Genomic DNA, 27753 nt, shown 5'->3' on the forward strand with positions numbered 1-27753 from the left:
ACAACTTTATTCCGCATTTTATTCGACTAAACGGTATTGTTTGCATTCAACCCCCCTTCTACAAACAAATTGGGACCTAACAATTGGTATCAGAGCCTTCTAATTAACGTACAAATCTAGATCCTAGACTTTTGTGTTTCTTTCACTTCTTGAATTTTTTATTCACTCAAAAAATTCATAATGACTACACAAAAAGTTGGAACCGTTAAAATTCCACTTTTCGATAAAGAAAATTATGTTATGTGGAAGAAGAAGATGCTACTGTTTTTACAGGTTGCTAATCCCAAATATTTGCAAGTGTTGAAGAAGGGTCCAAAAATTCCTATGGTTATGGAACCAGAGGTAATAGAAAATGATGTGGTGATCACCAAAGCGAGAACTTATGTGAAGGATCCTGAGGACTTCTCTCCTGCTGAAATAGAAGAAGCTTCCCTGGATGCTAGCCTTCAATTAATCTTAGTAGATTCCCTTAATCCCCTGATGAATAGACATGTGATGAATTGTAAAGATTCCAAACATATCTGGGAAACTATTGAGATTATTAATGAAGGCACAGAGGAAGTTAGGGAAAACAAACTAGAAATCCTAACCTCTGAATATGAATATTTCAAATCAAATCCAGGAGAAGGAATCACTGAAGTGTTTGAGAGGTACAATGCATTGATCAACAACCTGAACATTAATGGTAAATACTATTCCATCAGGGAGGTCAACAAAAAGTTCCTTTTAACACTGCCAACTCATCTCGAACATAGAATCACTGCCATAAGAGAAGCAAGAGATCTGAGTGAGATTTCTTTGGAAAGGCTCTATGGTGTGTTAAAGACTTATGAGTTGGAGCAGATTCAGCAGAAGGAAGTTTACGGGAAAGGAAGAGTGGTCAGCACATCTACTGCTCTAGTAGCTGATGAACAACAACAACAACCACAATATCAACAACAATCTCAACAGTCAGAAAGAATGGTACAGTCTTCCAAGGTTGAAGATAATGTGATAGTAGCAGAATTTGATTCTCCTACTACAAATCAATCAGGAGATGATTATTATTCCTTGGAAGAACTGGAGCAATTGGAGGATGAGTCAATGGCCCTGATTGTCAAGAGATTCTCAAATGTCAGATTCAAAAGGAATCCCAAGTTCAAGTACAAGTCCAACTACAACAGATTCCAGAAAGGTGGATCTTCATCCTCTAACACCAGCAGTGGTGGGTATAAAACAGGGATGGTTGATCGAAGCACCATTCGATGCTTCAACTGTAATGAGTTGGGACACTTTGCCACAGAATGCAGGAAGCCAAAATAAGCTAGGAAGAACTCTTATGATTCTAATCAGAAGAGTAAATCTGAAAGGGCGTACCTGGCAAAGGGAAGAAGCTGGGATGATACTGACAGTGAAGATGAAGAAGTTGGGAATCTTGCTCTCATGGCTAGTAATGCAAGCACCTCATCGTCAAGAAAAGAGGTAAAACTTTCTGATGCTGAAATGGTTTATCATCTAAGAGGTAACTTAGATTGTGCTCGTCGTGATAATGAATTGTTAAATCAACAAATCAAAGACCTTGAGAAAGAGGTCAATGAATTAAGACTTATGCACATTAATCAAGATAAACTAAAAGAACAAGTATCTTTTCTAGAGAATAGAGTTGACTGTTATAGACAACTCGAAACTATTCTCAAAGACAAGATCACAGGTCTTGAGGCTAAGGTTAAAGCTTACTTTAATTCTTGTTCGAAATCCAAAGAGTTTTACAATAAGCAAGCTGTTAATCAAACACATGGAATAGGTTATGATTACAATGCTGCTATTGGAAAATTAGGCATAAACTCCCCTCCTCATGTATGTGCTAAAGGCAGGGAAGTACCACATGTGCTTAAGGGTGTTGATGAACCCCTCTATAAAGAATCAATTGATGAACCATTTGATGAGACCTCTTTTATTATTCAAGAAGAAATCCGTGCTGAAGATAATGCTTATGAGAAAGCTGTCTCCAAGTCAAGTGTGTCAAAAGTTCCAGTCAAGGTTGTGAAAGCAACTGAGACTAACTCAGACACACATGAGTTGGATAGAACAGATGCCATGTCTACCATGCATAAGTTGCCTATTGTTAATCCTTCTCATAAAGCATGTGGTGTTCCTGATTGTATGTCTTGTGCTTTTAATCTGTTGTTTGCTTATTTTAATGGTAAGCATGTTTCTAATGATAAGACTACTCCTCGTCAGCATGTGAATAATAGAAAGCATGATAGGTCTAAGACTGCTAGTCCTCCTAAAGCTAGAAAGGAGACATTTGTGCCTAAGCCTAACCAGAAATTTGTCAAGGCTGTTCACAAGGTCAAATGTTCAGTCATTGAGAACGTTGAGAATATTGAAATTAAGAATGTTGTTTTGCCTGATAAAAGCCAATTTTACAAGTATGCCGGACCCAGCCAAGCTTGGGTTCCGAAGAAGTTCTAATCCATTTGTATTGCAGGGCATTAAACAGGTACAACCGGTAGTGTGGATTCTTGACAGCGGATCGTCAAGACATATGACCGGAGATAGAGCCCTGCTATCAAATGTGATTGAGAAAGCTGGCCCAGTGGTTACCTTTGGAGATAACAACAAAGGTTTAACGGAGGGATATGGCTGTTTGCAAGCTGGAAATGTTATCATTGAAAATGTATATGTTGTGCAAGGACTTGAACACAATCTGCTTAGCATTAGTCAGTTCTGTGACAACGGCTACAATGTTTTATTCGACAAGCTGAAGTGTCAGATTCTGCACAAGAAAAGTGAAAAACCCTCCTTAATGGGAATCCGGAAAGGAAATCTGTTCGTAGCTGACATGAACTCTGGAAGCAATCTTGAAGTCAATTGTTTCTATGCAAAGGCATCGTCAGATCAGAGTTGGCTATGGCACAAGAGACTTTCCCATCTCAATTTCAAAACAATGAATTCTCTTGTCAAAAGAGAATTGGTAAGAGGTCTGCCTCAGCTGGAATTCTCTCCAGAAGGACTATGTGAGGCTTGCCAGAAAGGAAAGTCAAAGAAAGCAAGTCACAAAGGCACTGACACATCTTCCATAACTGGTGTTCTGCAATTATTGCACATGGATTTATTTGGTCCAGTTAATATCCTTTCTATGTCAAAGAAGTGTTACTGTCTTGTGATAGTTGATGACTATTCCAAGTATACGTGGGTTTTATTTCTTCACTCTAAGGATGAAACACCACAAGTTGTGATTGATCATATCAAGATGATTGAGTTAGATTCTAACGTCCCGGTTAGAGCAATAAGGTCAGATAATGGGACAGAATTCAAGAATACACTTCTCAATGGATTCTGTACAGACAAAGGGATTACCATACAATTTTCAGCTCCTAGAACCCCTCAGCAAAATGGAGTGGTAGAAAGGAAGAATCGTACATTGATTGAAGCTGCAAGAACGATGTTAAATGAATCAGGTCTTCCAATGTACTTTTGGGCTGAAGCTGTCAATACTGCATGTTATACTCAGAATCGAACTCTAATCAACAAAGACTTCATGAAAACTCCTTATGAGATTTTGAATGAACAGAAACCTTCTATCAAATACTTTCATGTATTTGGTGCCAGATGCTTCGTGCTCAAGGATGGAGATGATCGTCGTGGTAAGTTCGAGGCAAAGGCATATGAGGGTATTTTTGTTGGATATGGAAGAAGATCATATAGAGTGTATATCATTGATCAACACAAAGTAACTGAAAGTGTCAATGTTACATTTGATGACACTAAACTCCCTAGTATCCAAACTGAAGATCCTTCTGAGAAACTGAAGTTTGATGATACGTCAGATTCAGAATCAGAACATGGTCAAGAACCTGAGGTTGTTGCTGGTGAAGAACCTGTTAATCCTGATGATACTCAAGGTAATAGTGATGGAAACTTTGGCAACAATGGAGATACCACTGCTACTGACGGAGAATCTTCAAGTCAACATGGCAACAACTCAGGGGGAGATGCTGAAGGATCATCTAGTAGGACACAACATCACAATGAATTTCAAGGCGAATCATCAAGATCACATCTTCCAAGACAGACAGTCTGGAATAAAGCTCACCCTTTTGAGTTGATTATTGGTGATCCAGATGTTGGAGTCAGAACTAGACGTGCTACTCAAAATGAGTGTCTGTTCTCAGGATTTCTTTCTGAGATGGAACCTAAGAAAATTGAAGAAGCACTGTCTGATCCAGATTGGGTGATTGCTATGCAAGATGAACTCAATCAGTTTGAAAGTCAACAAGTCTGGAAACTGGTACCTAGGCCTGTACACAAGAAAGCTGTTGGTACTAGGTGGGTATTCAGGAATAAACTAGATGAAGATGGTGTGGTTACAAGAAACAAGGCAAGACTGGTAGCTAAAGGGTATTCTCAAGCTGAAGGTATTGATTATGATGAAACCTATGCTCCAGTGGCTAGACTTGAGGCCATCAGGATATTTCTGGCATTCGCAGCATTTTCAAACTTTAAAGTTTATCAAATGGATGTCAAGAGCGCCTTTCTGAATGGAAAGCTGGATGAAGAGGTATATGTAGAGCAACCTCCTGGTTTTGAAGATCCAGATCATTTGGATTTTGTCTTCTTTCTTTTCAAGGCTATCTATGGGCTAAAACAGTCTCCAAGAAAATGGCATGACACTCTCTCTGAATTTCTTATTGAAAATAGCTTTATTAGAGGTGTCATAGACAAAACTCTCTTTTCTAAAAAACATAAGAGTGATACTATATTAGTCCAAGTCTATGTGGATGATATAATATTTGGGTCTACTAATGATAATCTCTGTAAGAGATTTGCTAAGTTAATGCACAGCAAGTTTGAAATGAGCATGATGGGAGAGCTGAAGTTCTTTCTTGGATTACAAGTAAATCAAAGGTTAGATGGAACATTTATTTGTCAATCCAAGTATCTCAAAGAACTCCTCAAAAAGTACAATCTAGAGGATTCTGCATCAGCAAGGACTCCATCAACTACAGCTGTCAAGCTTGGACCATGTGAAAACTCCATTAAGGTAGATGTCACAAGCTACAGAGGTATGATTGGCTCGTTTCTCTATCTTACTGCAAGTAGACCAGATATTATGTATGCTACATGCTTATGTGCAAGGTTCCAAGCGGATCCTAGAGATATTCATCTCGTTGCTGTTAAACGAATCTTAAGATATCTTAAGGGAACACCAAATCTAGGTATTTGGTACCCTAAAGAATCTGGTTTTAACCTTGTTGGATATACAGATTCAGATTATGCAGGAAGTGTTGTTGATAGGAAAAGCACCTCAGGAAGTTGTCAATTCCTAGGAAGCAGGCTAGTCTCATGGTACAGCAAGAAACAGCAAACAGTTTCCAACTCAACGGCCGAGGCTGAATATATTGCTGCTGGAAGCTGCTGTGCTCAGATCTTGTGGATTAGGAACCAACTACGAGACTATGGCTCTGTATTGAACAAGATTCCTATTTTATGTGACAACACAAGTGCAATAGCCATCACCAACAACCCTGTGCAGCACTCGAGGACAAAGCACATTGACATCAGGTATCATTTTATTAGAGAGCACGTCATGAATGGTACTGTTGAACTATTTTTTGTTCCAACAGAAGAACAAATAGCAGATATTTTCACTAAACCACTTGACGAATCCACATTTACCGGATTAGTTGGTAAATTGGGCATGTTGAATAGTTTTAGTGATTAATTTAGTTAATATCTGAGATCTGTTCTTGAATGAATTTACAAATGAATTTTTCATAAATGAAAAATTCATTTGCAAATTTATTTTATCATTTTATCATTTTATCATATTTATTGCTTATTTCTATGTAATATATGTTATCTTATCTATTTTTATTCTCCCTACTTGTTAATTTAAAATACCTCAGAATATTTTATTTCCTCTAAAAATATTTTTCTATGAATTTTATTTGCTAAAATTCAATAGAAATCTATTTTTGGAATAAAAATAATAAATTCTGATATATTGTCTTTGTTTCTGTAAAAATTTTAAGTTTTTATTTTCAGTTTTACTATTTTATAATATAGTTTCAGTACATATATAGAAGTCTGTTCCTTTTATTTTATTTTGTTTTCTACTACAATGACAATCGGCAAGACAATTGAATTGTCTTGCTGAAAGTCATTTGCGAATATAATTGTCATTTCAGTGTTTTTCAGTATAGTTTTATACTGGCAAGACAATCAGTATGACTATTGATTGTCTTGCCAGTTATAAACATTATATATATCTATTTTATTTTATTTTGCCTGGTATGACAATCGGTATGACTATCAGATTGTCATACCAGTTATAATTTTAATATTTATTCTGTTATTTCTTTTCCTTCTTTTTGCCTGGTATGACAATCGGTATGACAATCCCGGATTGTCATACCAGCTGTTATATAAAGGCGTTTGTTGTTTCTTTTTTAAACCATTTCAACATATCAGTTCATTTCAAAAAAAACGAACAGTTTTTCTCTCTTAATTTTCTCTCTTCTCTCTCTTCGAACCAAACCAACAATCTGTTCTTTCCTTGCTCGAGTTTTTACTCAGCTTACTAATTCATCACTTTGTGATATATACATACAAGTATATATATACAGAGGTGCTGTTGAATTTTTATTAAAAAAAAAAATTATTATAAAAAAACGCAAAAACAAATAAAAATCAGTTTGCCCCTTCAAATTCAACTGGTGTTTGTTGATTTTGAACCTTTTATTTTTTAATTTCAATTTCTGATTTGTGTCTTTTGGTTTGTCAAAACTGTGTTTGTGAGTTAGGAATTTTAACGAGATACATTTCTGTCTAAATTTTTCGATTATAATTAATTTAATTCGAATTATTAAATTAATTTAATTAATTCGAGTTTTCTTAATATTATTCTTAAAATTTTGAAAAGCGTGTGTCTTATTATTATTTTAAATGGCTCTCAATTTCCAAATTGTCGCGCATAATCAGGTTGGTTATTTTAATCCGGAAAAATGTGATGTTGAAAAATTTAAGCCATGGATTAGATCTTTAAATGACCATTCGATTGTTAGCTCTGCTATTAAATCAAATGTGATTTTAAACGTCGATCTACTTAGACTGATTTGCACAACTTCTACTGTGGCCGATGATTCAAAATCTTTTTCATTCACCGTCGTAAACACACAGTATGTAGTTGATGAAACAGTCGTCAATCGTGCGTTAAATTTTCCACTAGACAATTTCTGTAATTTACCCTCTGAAAATGATATCACAAATTTTTTCAATGCTATTCACTATCAAGGGGTGATCAATTTAACCGAACTTTCTAAATCAAATTTGGTGTCTGAATGGGATATTTTCTTCGATACACTTTCCAAAGTGTTTGCCAACTGCACAAAATCCAATTTTCATAACATCACTTCCACTCTGCAGTATATTGGTCTTGCGGTTGTTTTCAATCAAAGGATCAATTTTGGCAAACTACTTTTTCCCATTCTCTTGAGACGTCTAACTTCTGCTTTACGTGATCATTCTACAAATCGTAGGGTATCATGTTACTATGCTCGTTTTCTCATGCTTATAGCAGATCATCTACTCACACCTGAACACAAAGCCCTTTTTGCTAACTCTGCAGTAACTGAACCCCCTCCAGTTAGCAAAAAGATTTACACTCGCCAAGACACAACCTTCAAATTTATGCAAGTTCCAGTACTTGTATCTGCTTTCATGGCCAATTATATTCCCTTACCTATTTTCAATCTTCCCGGCCATGAACAGCAACCTCAACCTCCAGTGGTTCAAGCCACCCAGGCTCTTCCATTACAGGTAGTAATTCCTCACTCTCACTCTCTTCCTACTTCTGTTGACAGACCCCCAGTGGTTGATAGGGCTGACCATGAAGTTGTAGAACCACAGCTTTAATCCCAGGTCATAGAGCCAAACACAGAGTCTCATTCTATCTCAACCTCTCCCCCACTGTCTAAAATGTTACCCAGGAGATTACTAGGAAGTAGTACATTGTTAAATATGAGTGAACCCTCAGCTCTGCCTCCTCTTAAGAAAAGAAGAACATATTCTGAGGCATCTGAAAGCCCATCCTTGTCCTTCCAACAGGACATGGACTTTGAAATGGCCAATGAACAGTTACTAGATGCATTCTCTCAACAGGATGCATCTATTGAAATTCGCCATAGGGCCATGGCATCTTGTACTGAGTCAAGCACAATTCCATTACTCACAATGGAACCATACACTTCCCCAGATCATACTCAGGACACACAGCGAGGAGTGCACGTAGAGTCGGTTACAGTGCCTGCCATAGTTACGGCAGAAGAGCAGTCACATGCTTCAGAGGGAAAATCTGACTCTCCGCCATCTTTAATAGAGTCATTTTCTCCCCTCCCAGATCCAACACCTCTAGCTCCCTTATGGGATTCTCCACTCACAGATTTATCTAGAGAAAGTGGAGGGCAACTCGGTCAATCTATCCCTGAAGCAATTCAGACATCTATTCCAAAAGATTTGATAGGTTTGACTGAGGATCGGGACTCGCGAATTCCCATTGCACCACCACTGACCTCTCTTGAAGAGGCTAGGGTGATCTTACTTGCAGGTACAGAAGAACAGCAAAAGGAAGACTCCTCACGAGCAATTATAATGAGAGAAACACATGCACGTGAGGTGAGTGAACCAAACACGAGTGAAATGCAGGTGAGAGCACACACAGACACTGATACTGTGAACCTGTTAGCTCAGATTGCTGCCCTAAAAGAAGAACTTGCTAAAAGCCAAGCTGAAGCTCAAGCATTCAAAGCATAAGTGGTTGAACGGTCTTCTTCTTCCACCTCTGTCAACAATCAGCTTGCAATCATAAGGAATGACATCTCAGATCTAAAGACCACTGTAATACCAAAGCTCAATTCTATTCAGGACACTCCAAATTTATCAGCTGATGACATATCCAACTTCTGCTCTCTACATACAAGAATGACTTCTCTTGAAGACCTCGTTGAGATGAATCATTCACTAGACTCCTCAAGATTTCTAAAGATAGAGACGGGCATGGAACATCTCAATGAAGGGATGAAGCACCTATACTACATGATCAAGAATTCTCATTGCCCTAATGAAGAACAAAGAGCTTATTTTGAAGGACCGTCTGGTGGAGGATCAGGCTCTGGAGGTGATGGAGGTTACAAAGGAAAGTCAGTAGAGGATCCCTCAACTAAGGGGGAGAAGAAAGGGAGTAGTGCCAAAGGAAAGGAAAAAGATACCTCTGCTGGAAACAAAGGAAAGGCTGATGATGTCTACTACAGTGGAGAACAGGATGACTTTGACATTTTTGACATTCCCACTGAACCAGTTCAGGAAGATAAAGATGGGTTATTTGAAGCTGAAGAGGAAAGTGATTTTGAAGATTGGGAAGAGGAAGATACAGTGGATCCTATGTTTGAGAAAGAATTTCAGAAAGAGCAGTCAGAGATGCTAAGAAAAGAAGCTGAACTTAAGAAGGTCTCTCAGATCATTGACAGGAGGAAAGACATACAAAGAACAGAAACTCTTCAAAAGCAACGTCTTCATGACATTAAGGCTCAAGAAAGGAGAAGAGATGTCAGACTAAAGATTGGTGAAAAATGGGATGAAGCTAGGAGAGTACTCGATATGCCTCAGCTGAGCACTAACAATGATAGGCAGTTCTTACATCTTCTTGACAAGCTGGAAACCTCAAATCCTAACAATGACATGTACATGAATGCTATCAAGACTGAAGTCTCAAGGATCACAGCTGCTTTTGATAGATCCCTAAATGAGATGAGCATTTTTGTATATTGTCAGAGTGAAGGATCTTTCAAGGTGTCACTTCATCTATTTGAGAATCGTTCTTTGTCAGAGATTTGGGTTCTTTTAAACAAAGTCAAAAGAAGCTCAGAATTGAATGAAGTTCTTCGTGAAAGGCTTAAAGAGTTTGCCAGCAGGGCTAGTCCTCAAGTGGTCAACAATCCTCATCAGGTGAGATTCTTTAAGTCTGATTGTCTTCAAATCTGTCAGCTAGATGTACAATCTCTTAAAGACTACTCAGCTAAGCATCTGGTCTGGATGGAACATCATTTGAGAACTGCTGGATATTCATCCATGTTGAAGACTCAAGCTGCTGACTTGATTCAAGCTTATTGTGAAAAGAATGTTAAAAGGTACACTCAACTCAAGAATAAGCTGAAGTCAGTTGGAGTTCAACCAGTCAGACCAGCAAGCTTCACTTCAGAAAAGGATCGTGTCTTTGACAAGGAATTGCTTCAAGATTTAGAAGAAGGTGAAGTCAGAAGAGAAGACAACTGAAGTCAATTAGCTCAAAACTCAATGTAATATGATTAGAGCTTTATGAATCAAGATAGACTAATGTAGTTATATGTTCAGGCTAGAGGAACATCTATCTTGTATTCACTTGTAAATTTCATTTGGAATCTGGAAAATGTTAAATATAATCCAGAACTTTTCTGCTATTTACTTTACATTACTGTTTATATCTTTTTCTTATTTGTTAGTTGAGTTATCCTCTAGGTATTTGTTGTTATTGTCTAACAAGCAAATAGGGGGAGATTGAAAGGCATATGTCATAGCCTACTCGTTTATTCGAGTATTTAACTCAACTCAAATAAGAATGTAATAAGTAAATAGTGGATCAATCATCAGAGAGATCTCACAAAGTAACATATGTCAAAGATCAAAGAAACATTGTTCATCTGCAGACTTGAAGATTCACTGGAAGAAGTTCAAGAATTTGATCATGCCTCAGTGATGTAAATCAAGATCGTGGATTTAATCAAGTGACAGAGATCTCGTCAAGGTATCAATTTATTACAAGGATTCAATCAGAATATCAAAGTCAAGACATGAAGAAACGTCACGGAAGTTAGTCACTCATGAACCAGACAGTACATCGAGTGTCAGCATTGAAGTGGCGGAATTGATTCATAAGTCTCAGTGACTTTCAGAAGATTGTCAGAAGAATGGATGCTGCTCAGCGTTAGTATTAATTCTCTATTAATTAATTAATTCATATAATTTAATTAAGAAAATAAATTATATCTGCAAAGATTAATTTATTGATTAATTGAATTAAATTGATTAATTAATTTAGAATTAATATTAAGGATTTACAGAATTTTAATTGATTAAAATCTGTTTTAATTCTAAAAAGACAACTGATTGTACTAGTATGACAATCGGTATGACAATTGATAGTCATACCGAAAGTCATGCTAATTCAGTTGATTGTCTTGATAGAATTATTATTTAGATTAAAATCACTTATTAATTCAGTAAGACAATTTCATTTGTACTACTATGACAATCGGTATGACAATCAATAGTCATACCGAAAGTCTTGCTAGATCATTTTTAATTGTCTTGCTAGTTGTAAACATTGTCCTACCGAAAGTCTCACTAGCTTAAATGATTGTCATTCCAATTCATTTTTCGGCTGTGTTGTTTAAAAAGAAGCAGAAGACAAGTTCATTCATCATCAATCAAACAGATCACAATATACAAGAACAAAAAGAAAAAGCAGCAGACAAATATTACATCTCATCTGCAACTTCAAGATTAATTTCTAGATTGTAAAGTTAAAGCCAATCAACTAGAAATACTTATCTTGTTCTTGTGTATCTATCTAGCGGATTAAAATCCCTAGAACTTAATCTCAAATCGCATTTAGCATTTGATCTTTTAATTACAAAAATAGAAAAAGTTCATGTCGAATTTATTCTAGATTTGTAATAATTGATTTGAGATTAATCCCTTGTAACCGATACCGTAGTTGTAACACCTTTCAAGTTTAATAAAAGTTTTATTTAACTTGAATTTTGTTTCACAATTTTATTCCGCATTTTATTCGACTAAACGGTATTGTTTGCATTCAACCCCCCCTTCTACAAACAAATTGGGACCTAACACTTTGGAACAGATGGTTCATTTCCTGTTACAGCTCTCATAGGAACATGAGGGCCTCTTTCTATGCAATCCACATAGGCCTCATCTTGAGAAATCATATGAAGATGCATCTTTACCTTCCAATGATGGTAATTATCTTTATCAAGAAAAGGAATCTTGACTCCAACATCTTTCTTGTTCATCTTGCTGAATTGTTTTGATCTTTAAACTCTTTCTTGTACAATTACTGTTAGTCCCTTAACAATATAGCAAGAATTACATAAGTGGGGTTGAATGGAATTCTTGAACCTTTTTCTTGAAATAAAAATGTTCAACTCGATTATGGATATATTTGTTTTGATTAGCACAATGCGGAATGTAAACTTGAATGAATCAAAACATAAGTAATTAAAAACAAGAGGCTTTAAAAACTTTCTGGTGGATTTAAACAATTCCACCAGAGATATATTTAATATATCGAGAGGACTCTGTGTGCAGAAATGCTCACAGCTGCTTACAAAAAAATAGAACTGCTAAGAACACAGGAAATGCTAAAGATAGTGCTTACAAAGATTTCTCTGTTGTTGTTTCTTAGCTTTTTCAGTTATTTTTCTATTTTCTACTCTCTTGGTTTATATATATTACCAAGATTACAAAGTCAAAAGAACTGAACAAATATAAAATCTAACAGTCTTGATCTTTGCTGCTTTTCGTCCTCTATTACCCAGTTAATGGGCTTCCACAGTGTACTTGTATCCAACTCAACGGCTGTGTGTCAGCTTTCACTGTTCAACTGATGTTTGAATCTTGATATGATCATCAGTCGACTTTCAGATCATCCGTCGATGACTTAATTGATCATCCGTCGACTGCTATGTTAAACATCCGTTGATAGTCATTTGATCATCCGTCGAAGCTTTGTTAAGCATCCGTTGGTATCTATTTTGGCACTTGACTTCATTTCACTTATACAGAATTACAAGACATTGCTTATGTACAGTTAATCAACCTATTCTGCATATCTAGTTAAAGTCAACATGACTTATATGCTACTTCAGATTCTATACAAAGGTGCATACAACACTGTGCTACAAACTTATTATTACATAAACTACTCACTTGATGGATAATAAGTTAATCATCCGTCGGGACTATAATGAGTTATCCGTCGGGACTATAATTCTTATCCGTCGAGTGCTACATTATTTCACTAAGTAAAATCTACTTAGATGTTTTATTTAGGTAATCATCAAGTACACAACATATTCACAACAATTACCTTATAAGCATAATAGTTTACATAGCCACATATGCTCACATAACACATTTAAGTACATAATAATACATCAATACACTATATTGCATCACTAAGCTTGGATGATCTCACTCCACTTACTCAAGTCACTTACTTATGCTAAACGAGTCAAAACCCCTAATATTAACCTCATAACTCGAAGTGCCTTTTCTAAACCATCAAGTTCCTATTGACCCTGACCTAGGCCCTACACTCTAATGACCTTATACCATCTTACAACTATGATGGTCAACATAGGCCTTACTCATAAGTGCTCTAAATTAAATGTTATGTGAATGTGCTCATTATAGTGATTTCAGGATGACATTAATGGTTTCTTGAGTACAATTGACACCCTTACACCTCAATTTTACCTCCCAAAATTCTACACTAGACTCTTCTAATCATAAGGTAACTCCCAAACTTGATGTGACTCAAAGGCCTAGCTTGGGCCTCCCTAGGCCTAAGCTTAAATCCAAGGTTCCCCTATTTTCTAGACAGAAAAGTGTCCTGTTTTGCACTAACTTGTGACACATGATTCTTACTCAATTCCTATGAACTATGGCTGGAAAAACACCCCTGACACTCCCTCTAACTAAGGCCAACCAAGTCCTAGTGAGGGCCTACCCATGACATGGTCAAAACTCCTCATTTCTAGGTTACAGCAAAACTGTTCCCTGCTGGACAAATTTAGTGTTTTCACTCGTGCATGTAACCAAACAACCTACAAACCTCTAAAAAACATTTGGTATCTGAAGTATACCCCTAGTACTAGTTTCTGGTGACTTGGTCCTCAAAGTTCATTACAATGACAAGGTCAAATCTCATCCTAAACCTCATGTTACTAAACTGAAAATCTGCAGAATTTAATGTACCCTTTCCACTATAATTTCCCACTTGACAAACCAAACCAAAAATCAACCAAAACCCAAAATAACCCTAAACCAAGGTAACCTACTGAACTAACATTCCCACATACAATATTGGCTTAGTGGAGATCATCCTTACCTAAAGTTCAATATAGCAAAACAAGAGTCAAAATAATATACTAATTACAAGTCATCACAATTTTGAAAATAACAACTTAAATCCTCCATATATATACGAATCAAAATCACATAACAAGGAGCACATATCATAATTAATATCCTAACTCAACTGAAATTAGAGATTATTAACAAAAATCAATCCACATAATCAAGAACTTTCGGAAATCATGAGTTGAACCTATACATGCATGCTTTTGAACTTACAAGCAAAAAACAATATGGTTTCCATATAAATTTCATCATAGAATCAACATGCAAGCCTAGAATTAACCATAACTAATATGATCACTTAGCATGCAAAGAGTTTTATCAAGTTTTTATTTCCAAAACCAAGCTATTATCACATAAACAAACAAAAATTAACAAGGCAACAAGAACACCATCCATTCGGCTCCTAACAAGTCATGGCCGAATGAATTAGGGTGAAAACAACATTTGCACAAGTGTGACACACTCATGCCTAGCCATTCTCAACCTCATGATAATATATCTCATGGTGAAAGCCTTAGATTCACAAGAATCAAGGGTGTTCACTTTGAGTTTAACAAAACACTACCATGCATGATTGAAACATAGATTTTTTTATCATAAACTCTTTGGATTATAAATGAACAATATATGGGAAGTGAGATTACTTAGTGGAGGGTGGATGTTTGATTAAAAAATGAAGGAAAAAAAGGGGGAGGGGGCTTCGGCCGAGAGTGAGCCGAGAGAGGGAGAAGAGAGGAGAGGAAGGAGAGTGAGTGTGATGTGGTGGTGAGAATGATCACCACTTATCTTTTGTTTTTGGTTTTAATTTGACTAAAATGTGAATGGAATTGAGAATTGACAAAAGTGACCCTCTAGCAAGCTTGTGACAATTTGCATTTGCATGCAAGGATAAAGAAGTAACTTAGTTAGTGAAGTAGTAGTTAGTGGGGTTGGAATTTCCAAGTTTGCCCTTAACTTGAGTTGGGAGCAAAATGCTTGCATGGGCAACTAAGTAAATTGCAAATTAAAAATTAACTAATCTATGTAAAACAATTTCTATAAATATAAATGCACTTCCATAAATCACAAAATATATATTATAAAATAGCTTATGATTTTAAAAATTTAATGATATAAGATTTGAAAATTTGTTGTTAACAGATTTTTAAAAATCAATTTTTCATATAGAATGAATACTTTTAGTTATCATTTAAAAATACTAAATAATAAGATTTTCCTTTCAAAAAAAATTATATATATAAACTAATACATCAAACATTTAATTGATAGGCACTCAACATATAGATCACCCATATTTATAATTCCACACAATTTAAATCTCAATTATAAACACACAATTATATATAGATAAGGTTTAGAAATACCGGTCGTAACACTCATAATCGAGGGAACAAAATAACAATTATTTAAAATAATTGTCTTGCCCGTAGGCATATGTAAATCAAATGATCCTACAGCTTCAGCAACAACTCTTGCTCCATTTCCCATCCGTAAAATCACCTCCTCTTTCTCGAGAGTCCTACTTCTCCTTAGTCCCTGCAACGAACTGCAAATGGGAGAACCACATGCGGTATCTAATACCCAAGTAGAAATTTGACTTAGTGACATATTCACTTCAATCATGAACATACCTAAATCAGAAGCGGCAGTCTCACTACTCTTCTTCTTCTTCTTCTTCTTCTTCTTCTTCTTCTTCTTCTTCTTCTTCTTCTTCTTCTTCTTCTTCTTCTTCTTCTTCTTCTTCTTCTTCTTCTTCTTCTTCTTCTTCTTCTTCTTCTTCTTCTTCTTCTTCTTCTTCTTCTTCTTCTTCTTCTTCTTCTTCTTCTTCTTCTTCTTCTTCTTCTTCTTCTTCTTCTTCTTCTTCTTCTTCTTCTTCTTCTTCTTCTTCTTCTTCTTCTTCTTCTTCTTCTTCTTCTTCTTCTTCTTCTTCTTCTTCTTCTTCTTCTTCTTCTTCTTCTTCTTCTTCTTCTTCTTCTTCTTCTTCTTCTTCTTCTTCTTCTTCTTCTTCTTCTTCTTCTTCTTCTTCTTCTTCTTCTTCTTCTTCTTCTTCTTCTGCAAGGTAAACCTTGCAGTTCCTCTTCCAGTGCCCCACCTTGTTACAGAGTAAGCAAACAACTTTGCTCTTGGGGTCTTCAGCTTTTGGTTGAATCGGCTTTTTCTCACCTACTTTCTTCTTCTTCTTGGGAGGGTTCCTCTTCCTTTTCTTAGGATTAGAACCTTCATCAATTAGAAGAACAGAACTCTTCTTAAAGGGAAAGTTCGATTCCACAGTCTTCAACATGTTATGGAGTTCAGCCAGGCTGACGTCCAGTTTATTCATGTGAAAGTTCATAACAAACTGTGAAAATGAACTCGGAAGTGATTGCAAGACCAAGTCTTGAGCCAGCTCCCCATCCATGGAAAAACCAAGTTGTCCAAGATGTTCAATCAAATTGATCATCTTAAGTACATGGTCATTCACAGATGATCCCTCAGACATCCTACAGCCGAATAGCTCCTTCGATATCTCATATCGAGCTGTCCTCCCTGCCACATCATACAACTCTTGTAGATGCTTTAGGATAGTGTGAGCATCCATATGCTCATGCTGCTTCTGTAGCTCAATGTTCATGGAAGCTAGCATGATACATTGAGCAACATTTGCATCATCTATCCACTTATGATACACAACATGTTCATCATTATGTGCATCGTCAACAGGTTCAGCAGGCTTAGGTGAGTCAAGCACATATTCCAGCTTCTCAACCCTGAGAACGATTCTCAAGTTTCGAAGCCAGTCAGCAAAATTAGGACCGGTCAATTTATGAGAATCTAGTATGCTCCGGAGTGATAGTGCAGAAGACATAATGTATATAGTAAATCTGTAAATGATAAACACATAACAACACTTAGCAAATATTCAATTACATTTCAAAACACTATATGAATCGGGTCTTTATTCATAAGTGGCTCCCACTAGTTTATCTAATTTATACAGCCCCCTAAGTGAAAATTTAAGCATTTATAATGCTAGTGGGAATAGGGATCCTACATTCCATCACACAACCTCGGCTGTAGTACGAAACGCCATGTGATGTTCAATAGGCAGACAACTCTTGTCAATTACATCTTATGTTATTCCCTAATAAACATTTACCCTCTTGAATAATTTGAGTCACGGCTGTAGCACGAAAAACTCAATATTCTAAGTCAAGTCTAACCCAACATTTCATACAATTGAATCAGTCACTAACGGCCCACGGCTGTAACACGTAACGACCATTAGATTCTAATTCATTGTACAGATCTCTATGCATTAGATAAGTATTTCTTATTTCAAAATCAAATCCCTTGGCTGTAGCATGAAATGATAATGATTCAAAAATGAGAACTACTTTCTACCATATTGGAAGGCTATGACCGACACAAGCCCGTTGTGTCATTGGCCAATTAGTAATTGATATTATTTAATTTTACAGGGATTATATTATGTTATAATCATAATCATATTATAAAGAGATTCTTCCTTTAAAATTAAATATTTCAAATCAATAATCGATAATTGGATGATTCCCAGATCGGGGGGAGCATTGTCAAGAGGCGTCACTTAATACCCCTTTCTTACAGATCGAAGTCCGCTTTTGACAGAATCATCATTTCTCTCAATATTGAAAATTTATATTTAATTACGTGTTTGACAAACACAAGAATCTCATGATTGTATTCATAATATTATTATTAAGGCAAGAAACGATTCCTATTCTAGATTTTCTAGAGTACACCTTATTTTGATTTAAGTTCACCTAAATCTATCATCGCATGGTAAACATAGGCATATATCTCATATATAAAAATAAATAAATAAACAGGTAAGCATGCAAGTAATATCATGTCACACATTGATATATATTGATGTATGGAATTATTATAGTATTTAATAGCAATTAAAGCAATTAAAACAAGCTTTAAAATACTTCCGGGAATATAAACAGTTCAAAACTATTATATAAATCCCAAAACAAAAACTGACGAATTCATTTATTATAGTATTAATAATAACTATTATTATTATTATCATTATTGGCCCCTTTTGTAACTGTTATTGCATGTATGTCCCAAAACAAAAACTGACGAATTCATTTACTGTAGCAACAATTACAAGGTCAGCCAATGGATGGAAGCAAATATTAAATTCATATTTATTCACATGCATAATTATTTTATGAATTTTAATTAAAACAATTTAAAAAAAAAATCATAACAAATAATCTACATATCACAAAATTATGAATAACAATACCTAGATGATCTACAACACTTGTGGAACCTAGATCAGTGGTCAAAATCCAATGCAAAAATTATTTCGAATTAATTCATAATTAAACCTAAATAAACTTGCAAAAATCATAATAAATCCATACATGCATAAAAAATCTGATTTTTTAAATATGAATCTCTATATGCCGAACCTGGCTCTGATGCCAATGAAGGAATTTACGGACAAGCGGAAGCATGATATACCAATTATTCCGTAAAACCATGTATCACACATATAGAAAAACATATAAAACCAAGGGAGCGGAGGAATCGTAATCATACCTTAAAAATCGAAGCTTTATAACAATGGATGCTAGTAGTTGCTCCTCAGAGTGTGAAGCACTCTACTGGTATCCACCAAGAATAATCCTTCGATGAAGCTTTTATAAAGATGAAGTTTATAAAAGTGGTGCCCTTTTCTTTTGAGAGAGAGAGAGAGATGAAGAAGAAGAAGGAGAAGGCGGCGACTAAGTTTTCACAAAAATACAAGTGCATACCAAAACCCTTCTCATCTCATTCTTTATAGAGGCCTCACTAGGTTTTCATATAATTAATATATCAATATATATTATTATATAAATCCCACACTTTATCTTATAAAATGTTTAAATAATAATTAAAACTATTTTAATCATTATTATTTTTCTAAACTCTTTAGAAAACAACTTGCTCTCTTAAAATACCTTCATCAATAAATTAATCTTTTTAAGGTGTGACCCTGTAGGTTCAATATTAAGCCAGTAGTAGAAATAAATAGTAATAAACCTTCTATTTATTATTTATATGAATTCTAAAATTCATTAAATATAATTAACTGATTAATTATATTTATTCTACATCGTGAATGATGCTTCTCAACATATCGCGACTATCCGGATAATATGAATTCACTGCTTAGAATACCAAGAACCTTTTAGTGACTAGTTACCGTACAATGAATTCCTTCTACCCTTACAATATCCTGATTAAATACAAGGCATAGATCTCGTGTCAGGCCTATCAAATTTAATCATATGATTTCTTATTCATAATGAAAAGTTCATATTAATGCAAATTAGAAACTCCTTTCTAATTTCATACACTCTGGCCAGAGATTCCAGAACTCGCATACTAAATATAACATAGGATATTCTCTTCCTATACTGGAAGGGGTAGATCCTCTATTGACGTTAACTATCTCCATACACAAATTCCTATGCCCAGAATAGACCTAATGGATGTCCTTGAGACTAAGGACTAAACCAAAGCACAGTTCATTATATACAAGATAACTTTAACGATCTCAAGTCTAAGGACACTTGTACAACTATCACTCAGTGAATAACTATTGACACATGAGTAATCTCCATTAGTTGTCCAACTTATCGAGTCATGTTCAGTGAACTTATTCTCTAATAAGCACCTACATACTAGCTATAGTGTTACCACACAAATGCCTATGAGAATAGACATCTTCCTGAAGGGAGCAAGCATAGTATATACCAATCTTTGCGGATTCACTAACTTCTGATTAGTTATCCTATGATCAGGAACTATTTAAGTCTAAAGTTATCATCTTCTAGATCTCACTATTACAATCTCATTATAATTCTAGAAGCTTTACTCTAAACTATGGAACATCTTATTTAAAACACTTTAAATAGACAAAGCCCATAATAAAACCAAAACAAGTCTTTTATTAATATTAATGAAATCAAGTAAGAATACAAGAAAGTTCTTCCTAACTCATCATACATGATTGGATTGCAAAAACTGTAAAGTCTGATTCTGAAAAGATGAAAGAGTCTAGGACAGAAGTCAAAGAAAAGTCAACTTCTGACAAATTAGAACAGGATAAACCAGCTGAAGTAAACATAGGCTTAATGACAAAGAAGCAGCTTAAGTATAAGCTGAAAGAGATTAGAAATGTGAACAAGGTAAAGGAAGCTAGAAAAAATAGGAATGGAAAGGAAGGTGTGAATGAAAGCAATAATTACATGCCTGTTCCTAATGCTCCTAGAAAGAAATGTTATAACTGTGGAAACTCTAACCATCTTGCTTCTTTTTGCAGGAAAAATAAAGATATAAACTCTTTACCTCCTAGATCAGGAATTAAGAGTCAGTCTGTTAGGTTTAAGCCACAAAATCCTTGTTTTCATTGTGGTAGTTTATGGCATTCCATTTATACTTGTAAGGAATATCATAGTTTGTACTATGATTATTATCAAATAAAACCTTTTTTAAAGAAAGTTAGTATTATTCCTTCTAGTGTAAAGTCTGATGCAAAGTTTGATAAAAAGTCTGATAAATAGCATGTTAACATAAACTCTTAAATTAAATCCGTTGCAAATGCTAACAAACTTAAAAAGGCCAAAGGAACCAAGCAAGTCCGGGTCCTTAAAACTAACCAATAGTGGTCTTTGTGATTGCAGGGCAACAGGAAAAATATCCTAGTTCTGGACAGTGGATGTTCAGGACATATGACTGGAAATAAAGCCCTGCTATCAGACTTTATGGAGAAAGCTGGCCCAGGAGTTTCTTATGGAGATGGAAACATGGGAAAAACTCTGGGATATGGCAATATCAATCTTGGGAATGTCATCATTGAATCAGTAACTCTTGTCTCAGGACTTAAACACAATCTGCTAAGTATGAGTCAAATCTGTGACAGAGGTTATCATGTGGATTTTTTTGAAGAACACTGTGAAGTTGTAAGCAATTCTACAGACAAAGTAGTTCTGAAAGGTTACAGACATGGTAACATTTATGAAGCCAGACTTTCAACAAGTTCTGATGGTTCTGCAATCTGTCTGTTGAGTAGAGCATCAATTGAAGAAAGCTGGAATTGACACAAAAGACTCTCTCATTTAAATTTCAACAACATAAATGAGCTAGTAAAGAAAGATCTTGTGAGAGGACTGCCAAAATCAGTATTTTCTCCTGATGGCCTTTGTAATTCATGTCAAAAGGCAAAACAAAGAAAATCTTCATTCAAGAGCAAAACTGAATCTTCAATTTTTGAGCCTTATCACCTACTGCATGTTGATCTATTTGGTCCAGTCAATGTCATGTCTATTGCAAAGAAAAAATATGCTATGGTTATAGTGGATGAGTTCACAAAGTACACTTGGGTGTATTTCTTGCACCAGAAGAATGAGACTGCATCTACTCTAACTGATCATTTCAAATAGTTTGATAAATTGGTCAAAGATTCTGTCAAAATTATAAGAAGTGATAATGGCACTGAGTTCAAGAATTCAATAATGGAAGAGTTCTGCAAAGAGCATGGAATTAAGCAGGAATTTTCTGCACCTGGAACTCCACAGCAAAATGGAGTTGTAGAAAGAAAGAACATGACTCTCATTGAAGCTACACGAACTATGCTTGATGAAGCAAAGCTCCAACCTACTTTTGGGCTGAAGCTGTGCAAACTGCTTATTTTATACAGAATGGTACACTCATAAACAAGCATGGAAAAACACCATATGAGATGGTGAAGAAAAAGAAGACAAATCTGAAATATTTTCATGTATTTGGATGTAAGTGTTTTGTTCTTAAGACTCATCCTAAACAGCTGTCAAAATTTGATCTAAAAGTTGATGAAGGAATTTTTTTGGATATCCACTTTCCATAAAAGCCTTCAGAGTCTACAATTTAAGAACAAGGGTTGTCATGGAATCTATCAATGTATCTTTTGATGATAAAAAGATTACTGGACTTGAAGATTTCAATGATCATGATCAGCTGAGATTTGAAAATGAAGATTTAAATTCTGATTCCGTAAATTCTGATGACTTAAATCCCGATCCTGTAAGTTCTGACGGGTTAAGTTCTGATGTCATTGAAACTGTGGTAATTACTTCAAGGGAAAATGCACCTGTGCAGGGGGAGCAATCTGAAGATCCTACCACAACTTAAGACTCTCAAGAAGCATCAGAACCTGTCACTGGCTCTTCAAGTTCTGATTCATCAAATTCTAATGAGCCAAATTCTGATAATTCTAGAAACTCTGATTCTTCAAATCCTGAAGGATCCAACTCAAATTATGAAGTCTCAGAGAGCATAACTACAGGGGGAGCATCAGAAAATGCTGATGGAGATAGCATGGATCATGGGGGAGGATCCAGTTCTAGTGAACAACTTCCATCTGCAAGGAAGTGGACCAAATCACATACACCTGACTTAATAATTGGAGATCCTGAAGCAGGTCTCAGAACTAGAACTGCAACATCAAATGAATGTATCTATCATTCTTTTCTATCTCAGACTAAACCAAAGAAAGTGGAAGAAGCTCTTCAAGATGCTGATTGGGTGCAAGCAATGCAGGAAGAGTTAAATGAATTTAAAAGAAATAAAGTCTGGACCCTAGTGCCAAGACCAAAAAATAGATCAATTATTGGCATAAAATGGTGTTCACAAGCAAAACTGACAGTGATGGCATAATTACAAGGAACAAAGCAAGGTTGGTTGCTAAAGGTTACTCTCAACAAGAGGGTATTGATTATGATGAAATATTTGCACCAATTGCCAGATTGGAAGCCATAAGAATCTTTTTGGCTTATGTTGCTCACAAAAAGTTTAAAGTCTTTCAAATGGATGTGAAAAGTGCTATTCTCAATGGAGAATTGGAAGAAGAGGTATATGTTGAACAACCTCCAGGCTTTATAGATCATGGTATGAGACTTTAGCTCAATTCCCTCGGGAAAGTGGATTTAACAGAGGCACATTTGATAAAACACTGTTCTATCTCAACCATGAAAATGACTTACTTTTGGTACAGATATATGTTGATGATATCATATTTGGTTCTACAAATGCCAAACTCTGTGAAAGGTTTGCAAAGCTAATACAGTCAAGATATCAAATGAGTATGATGGGAAAACTTAGTTATTTTCTGGGACTTCAAGTCAAGAAAAATGAAGAAGGTACTTTCATAAATCAATCCAAGTACACCAGAAATTTACTCAAGAAATTTGGAATGCAAGACAGTTCAACTACATCCACTCCCATGGCCACTGCAACCATGTTAGATAAAGATATTGGTTCATCTGTAGATATTACTAACTACAGAGATATGATTGGCTCTTTACTCTATTTAACTGCAAGTAGACCTGATATCATGTATGCTACTTGTCTTTGTGCAAGATTTCAGGCTGATCCAAGAGAACCTCATCTAATAGCTGTGAAAAGAATTTTCAAGTACCTCAAGGATACAGCTGATCTAGGATTGTGGTATCCTAGAGAATCATATTTTAAGCTAATAGGCTACTCAGATACAGATTTTGCAGGATGCAAAATAGAGAGGAAAAGCACTAGTGGAAGCTGCCAATTTCTTGGAGGCAGATTAGTTTCTTGGTTTAGCAAGAAATAGAAATCAATTTCCACATCAACTGCAAAAGCAGAATATATTGCTGCAGGAAGCTGTTGTACACAGATTCTTTGGATGAAGAATCAGTTACTGGACTATGGGTTAGAATTTTCTAAAATACCTATTTACTGTGATAATCAAAGTCCAATTGCTATGTCAGGTAATCCAGTTCAACACTCAATGATAAAGCACATCAGCATTAGGTACCATTTCATAAGGGAACATATGATGGAAGGTACAGTGGAATTACATTTTGTTCCAACAGATCAACAACTAGCAGATATCTTCACAAAACCACTATGTGAAGCTACTTTTACAAGACTGGTAAATGAACTTGGAATGGTTTCAGGTTCTTTCTCTAAATCTGCATAATTTTTGTTCACATGCATCAGACTTTATGATCAGTGTTTACAGATTGTCTTATCTTCATGTAATTAGTGCTTAAATTGTAATATATTAATTACTGATTGTTATCTGATGTGGATCTATATACTTTGATACTGTTTTGAATGTTCTGTGACTATTCAACCCAATGAGGATAAATGTGCTAGATGCCGACCTAGTAGTCTTTAATATACTAGAAATCCCATGTTTGAATTAGTTGTTTATGTGGAAATTCGTTAACACAAGCAAATTCTGATGTTGAGCTTAGTCAAATTTACTTTGTGTATCTTATTACTAAGTCACAAACTAGATTCTTGCTTCTTATCTGTCAAGTTCTGATGTCAGTAAACCTTAAGAATGAACCACATGCTTGATAAGCCTCACTTATCTAAAGAAAAGAAAATTAAATTCAGGTACTCCTTTGAGATCTAGAGTAAATATGTGGAAGGGAAGACCCAAGTGCATTGCTGGTATTAAGTAATATGCATTAGAAAAGCAAATAAATTTTTCTTGGTGACTTTTCACATTCTCTGATTACTGGAGAAATACTCTAATAATAGCATAAATTCTGATAACAGTTGTGACTCACTTACACTGAGAAGCCACTGTAAAAAGGAATTTCAAAAGATGCATAAAATGAGCACAAACAGTTGAGGTGGATTCTTGCATAAATTTGTTCTATAGTAGACTTCATAATTAATGACTGATTTTAAGCACTTTTCTTAGTTATGCCTTGTTTCTAAGATGTACTGAAGTTTATCAGACTTTAATCTTTATCTGATATTTTGCTAATGCAAATACTATCACTCCATATGAATGTTGAAAATTGCTGTGGTGATTAAGTTGTTTTAGACAAACAGTTCGGTGTCATATGCATAAATTCTGAGGACAAGTTCTGATGGAAGTTCTGATGCTTAAACTCTAAAGAAACAAGTCAGTATTTGTCTGAAGAATCACAGAAACATGCATTCACTTTTTGAGTACAGAAGCCATGTTCTGATGACCGTTAAAATCTAATAATAGTCAAGTTCTGATATTAAATCCTGATGCAAACTGATGCTTACGTGGAATTATTTATTTACTTGAATTATTTGTGGTAAATACTGTAACGTTCATATTTTATCAGAACATAATTAGGTGAGATAAAAATAGTCATAATCATTTAGTAAGTGGGAAGCGTGTTTTCCTTGAAACACTGCATGTGCACATTTATTACTGCTTAATACCCGTGCCCACTAATAATTTTTTTGACTAATGATATGCTGCCAGGTGTCTAAAGTCTGTTCTGCTTCAATCATAATAGTTGTCAAAAAGAGAGTATATATATGGGAGTTAAAAGATTTTATAATCTTTTACCTACTTTTTTTTCTCTAATCTCTCTTATTCTCTCTCTCACCCATATTCTCTGAAGCTATTTTCTTACAGGACTTTTATCAAACACCTTGTGCACACTCTATTTTCTCACTTATTTCTTACAGAAATGGCACCAAACGACATAGTTTCCAATGGAGCTAAGTTTGTTCCTAACAACTACTCAGCTATTCTCTCCAAGGATGAAGCTCCATCAGGACTTCACTTCATCCAAGACTTTTTGTCTCGAAGTTAAATAGGCTATGCTTTGACCCAACCTGAAGCAATCTCAGGGACTCAGGTGCTGGAGTTCTGGAGGTCGGGAATTTATGATGATGGTGGTGCTAATGGGTCCCTAAGTATTATCTTTACTATAGGGGATGATTAGCATGTGGTGACTGTGGCTACAGTTCGTCAAGCACTATAATTGCCAGCAAACTGCACTTATTCAACAGTTGAGGAGCCAGCTCTTCAACAGCTAATGGCCAATCTGGGCTATGAAAAGACTTTGGAAAAGCTTGGACAGTTGAAGAGACCCCACATAAGGAGGGAATGGAGTTTCTTCTTTGACTGCATTACCAGAACTTTTGCAAACAAATGTTCAAACTTTGATGCAATTCCTATCCTAAGTCAAAAAATTGGGTATGCTCTGATTACTCAATCTCATTTTGATTATGCTAATGTTGTACTAGGATTCATAGGTGATAGGATGACAGAATATAGGAATACAGTCTATTTTCTAGATTTTGTCAACTTATCTACAGTTTCTGTTGCTCTGATGCACCCCAATTGGCAAGTGAGTTGATTTCACCATTTAAACTTGCTAAAAGAGCGTTTACTGATTTATTATCTACTGATAATAAGAAAACTGTTCTAAGACCCCTCTAAATTCCACAATCTGTCAAACAGTTTTTAGTAAACTCTGACCCAGCCACATAAACTGCTAAATATCCTGATGTCCAACCAACCCAACCTCCATCAGCACCTCCAACAACTATACAACCAACCACCTCTCAACCTCAACCAACTCAACCTACCATCAGAACATACTTCCAACCAGCTCAATCCTCACAACAACAACCATCAGCACCTACCATCAGATCTTCATCTTCCAGGCCTAAAAAGGCAAATTCTGTTTCTCAACCTCCACCAAAGAGAAGGAAGATGATTCTAAGGGATGAGTCAGATGATGAAGAAGCACAGGTTCATGCATCAGAACTTGTGACTGAAGAAGCTGAAGGGTCAACCCATCAGAATTTAGATGAAGCTGAGGGTTCAGGTACTCTGAAGAGGAAAAGAACTGTAAATTCTGATGATAAAGCAACTCCTTCACTATCAAGGAGATTAAAGAAAATGAGAGCAAGAAGGCAATGGCTAAGCCTCCATCAGAGAATACTGAAGAAGATGAGGAAAGGGATCAGGAATCTCTGATCTCACAGCCAATTGTACTTGAAGCTTTTCCATCTCCAACTCAAGTTCCAGACGCTGCTCAAGACACTGCTAAAGATACTGTGCTCACACCTCCTGTCTCTCCTATTTATGACAAAGATACAGATAATGTTGAAGAACAAGCTGCAAGCTCTGAAATAGATATTTAAAATCTAAATATACCAACTGTTCTTTATCTGGAAGCTCCAACACCAGCAGCTCAGCCATCTACAGTCAACTCTCCAATCTTAAATGCTGAGACACCAACAACACCAATTCTGGAGATAAATTCTGATGATCAGAATTTAGATGAAGTTGTTCCAGAATCTCTAGTTGCCTCACATACTCTAGTACTATCAGAAGATAATGAGTCTTCTTCCAGTTCTAAAGACAGTGTTTCAGTACATACTCCAGCTCCTATTCTAGGAAAGGAGGCACTTATTGAGAAATTTGTTGAGCAACCTGCACCTATTCCTTGGGAAGATACTCATAGAGGTGTGGAGTGGACCAAGAAGTGGAATGAAACTAATTTCATTCTAAGCTCTAAAGTTCTGACAGAGCACATTGCTAAGGCTGATGAGCCGATGACAAGTTCTGATTTTAAGACTCAACTCAAAGTCACAGCTCTAAGTGTCAAGACACTTCAAGGTCAACATTCTGCTACTCATGAAAAGGTTGACAAACTTCTTGAGAAAGCTGAAAAGCTG

This window comes from Apium graveolens, chromosome 6, assembly GCF_009905375.1.
Source record: "Apium graveolens cultivar Ventura chromosome 6, ASM990537v1, whole genome shotgun sequence".
Taxonomy (NCBI): Eukaryota; Viridiplantae; Streptophyta; class Magnoliopsida; order Apiales; family Apiaceae; genus Apium; species Apium graveolens.